Source organism: the organism of the source record quoted next, unplaced genomic scaffold (genome assembly GCF_019419815.1).
Source record: "Pyrus x bretschneideri cultivar Hongxiangsu unplaced genomic scaffold, Pyrus_bretschneideri_v1 Contig9, whole genome shotgun sequence".
NCBI lineage: Eukaryota > Viridiplantae > Streptophyta > Magnoliopsida > Rosales > Rosaceae > Pyrus > Pyrus x bretschneideri.
In genome coordinates, this window is record NW_025999831.1 from 8,049,379 (window position 1) to 8,053,008 (window position 3,630).

Consider the following 3,630-nt stretch of genomic DNA (forward strand, 5'->3'; position numbering starts at 1 on the left):
CAAGAGTCATTTATAATTAAAATTGAGATATATAGACTAAACTGCCTAATTTCATGCAACTGAAAATAAATTTAAACTTTTTAACAACTACTTATAGTAGAAACGTGAACTAAGAGTTTTCACATTTTTATTTTTATTTAAAATGAGTCCTTATTCCAATAACTAATTATTAAGAGTTGACAAAATATCTTTTAGTGCAATGTTTTAATGTGAAAAGTTATCTTTTTTTTTTTGGTTACACAACTTACACATAACGTATCATAAGTTTTGTACGTACCAAAATAAGGATAATACAACGTACTAATAACTTGGTACGTACTAAATAAAGAATTGTATAACGTGCCAAAAGCACTATTTTATAACGTACCAAAATACTAATACGCACCCAGATTAAATTTATATAACGTACCAAATGATTGGTACGTTATATTTAATATATCTGTTTGGTACGTTATATTTAATATATGTGCATGTTATATTTCATAATTGTATGTTAATAGGATGTTTATGTGTTTTTAGAATTTAAAACAACAAATTATTTGAATAAGAAAAATTCATTTTGAACGAATTATGATAAGATAAGATTGGATGTTTGTGGTGATTTTAGAATATTTGTGATATTATTTTGTGAACTAGTTGGTTAATTAAATACAATAAAAATCATAATTTTTAATTAAAAAATAGTAAAAGAATGTTTGATCAAAAGTTTAAAAATTATAGATGTTTGATTAAAAAAATTCAAATTTGAGGCATCTATATCAAAATGCCCCCTTTACTTTTTTTGTTTGACCTTTAACCCCGTTGTTTACCAAAAAAAGTCACAAAAAGGGTCCATACTAGAGATTCTAAACATTATGCCAGGTTGAATCGGGCCACCCCTTGGGATAGGAATGGCCCAGCCCACATGCATCATTTGATGAAAGCACTCCAGTCGCCTCCTCGAAGTGGCTTGTCAACCACGCTTTCCCTCCCTCAAAACAATGCTCCTCACCAAGTGCCCTTCCTTGGGTTAGGGCAACACAGCAATGAGTAGTTCGCTCCGGGACCCCGCCTCCTCGAGAGCAGGATGCCGGCCGAGATGGAGCTGGGAGCCAACATATACTTTCCTGGGGCTTGCCTTGAAAATACATATAAATAAAAGACGGGCGCCGAAAAGGAACCAGCCCAGCCTCTTCAAGAAAGCTTTGCTTGGTAGGCGCTGCCTATTCACTCGGACAATGCTCTGAACACGAAAGTGTGCAGTTCCGCCCCCCTCTCCCATGCTGAGTCACAGGCAGCGCCTCGGAAAGCGAAAGCACGGACGAGCCACATGCAGGGAAACTTGCACGTGTGGTTCTGGCCGGAGACCCCGGTATACTGTACTAATATGTGTAGGTCCCCGTAATTCGAGTGAGATTGTCATGGCGCAAAAGCAGATATGGTCCGGTATTCCCCTGTTCCCTGTATTGGTTATGTTCTTCATTTCTCGTCTAGCAGAAACTAATCGAGCTCCGTTTGATCTCCCAGAAGCGGAAGCTGAATCAGTTGCAGGCTATAATGTAGAATATGCGCGGGATGCGATCCTTAATAGTCCACTGTTGGCGGAAGCCAATGTCCCGGGGTCCCGGGGACTCATTCTGACTGAAACAAGGGGTGGGTCTTTACCAACTTCAAATTTTTTTTAGGGAAGCCAAAAAACGCGAGCGCCCCTACGCGAGCCTTATTGAAAAGGCCCCTAACTATAGAACAAAGCAAGGGATTGAGCTGCGCGAAAGCCGTTGCGTGTTAGCGCATCTCTTGCTCGTTAGCGCTTTACTAATAACATAGAAAAGGCTTTTCTTGCTTGTTTAGTAAAGTCACGCTTTTTTTTTGATAGGAGTAGGTGCTTTCTGGGGCAGGGTACTCTTCATTCTTCATTTGAAACTAATGAATGTCGGGTCGGGGGTTTCTGCCTTGTTATCAAAAAGGGAGTTGGGTAAAGCAAACTCCCTCCTTGGACGAGCACGGGGCTTAGTCAAGTAGAACCGGGTTGCGTTGCTTGATGCTCCGATCGAAAACAAATCAGTGGGGCCATGCCGGTACGACTGAATATACGTTAGAAAGGCCAATCCCTTCCCTACGACACCAAAAAAAACCGGGCCGAACTTCTGCCCGCCCGCTTCCATAAAACAATATCGTGGCAACGTAGACCTAAGTGGTCATATTGGATCCTTGGGAACCATCACAAGTACGGCCGGCCTATATTTAAACGAGAATGCCGTGTCGTCCAGCGGAGCCTAGAAGAAGGTGACTCGCGCAGACAGCTGACTCCTTTTCAATAGAAAGGAATAGCCAAACCAACCCAGCTGGCTGGTCAATCTCAGAAATCTTATCGGCCGGCAAACCGGAGACGGACGACCACGGTCCCGACCTTACCAGCACCGGAGGTATACTAATCAACGAACCCCCGAAACCTACTTTCTTTTCTGACAAAATCAACCAAGCCTAACCGGTCACGACATGTTGTTGATATTGATTGAGTTTGGGGGACTTTCGCTGACTGAATCCATCCATAAACCCAGACCCCGGCAACCTTCGTAACCAAAGCGTCACGACAACATCCAAAGGTGACCCTTGGATGGGGGCAAGGAGGAGCGCGTAGGAATGCCGACCACTACATAAGCCACTAGTGGCTGAGAGAAAGCGAGCAGCACCTTGTATAGGTTGTGCGGAGCTTGAAGAAGCGAGCCCCTTTCAGAGAAAGCCATTGCTAGCTAGCCTAGCTAGCTAGCGTTTTTCAGCTGGCTGTTATGTTAGTTGTAGCGCGCCTTCCCTCCTTCTCTCATTTCGGAAAGATTTTTCAGTATTTTTTTATGATGACCTGGTCGAGAGAGTACGATACATTGGTGTAAAAGATTTAGTGGGATCTGTGATCTTGATTTGGCAGCAGTTCAAAAACATTATCCATCTGAGGTTGAAAACATTATCCATCTGATTTTGCTTATTAAATCTCAAGCGATTAATCTATTGTTGTTATTCACTAAATCACTAGTCCTTATTACTCAATTTAGATAGATTGTCGACTGAGTTTCTTGTGTGTGATTCAATTGTAGGTTTTTGTAGTTACATGCGATTACCCATGTTCTTTTCTTTTCTTTTTTTTTTTTTTTTTTTTGGTCAAACGATAGATTTTTGTTCAATTAAATGTTAAATTAGCTACCGACAGGTTTCAAACTAATGTCGTCATGCAAATGCTCAACTCATTTTTCATTACCATGGTAAATAACCACTTGCTTACCCTTGTTAATGTTAATGTTGGTAACGGTGAATCCAATTATTAAGGTTTTCAACCAGCAATAGACGCTCCTCGATTAGAACCCTGCACCCCCAACTCCGACGACGTCTCGGCTCCCCTTCTTCCAAACCCTAACCCTAGCAATGGTTAAGAGCATTTCACTTTAAATCATTACATCTCAGAGTTATAAATTTCCCTTCCCAATATCGTTTGTATTTACTTCACCCGTCCTCCACCTCTTAACGGGTAAAAACTTGAAAACAAAAAACCAGAGTCTAGACTTTGGAAACAATTTCATCGTTTAAGTGAACATGACCAAGAAAGACATGGATTCATAATTGTAAACCACTTCCGAATAAATGCAACAGGAACGGGCC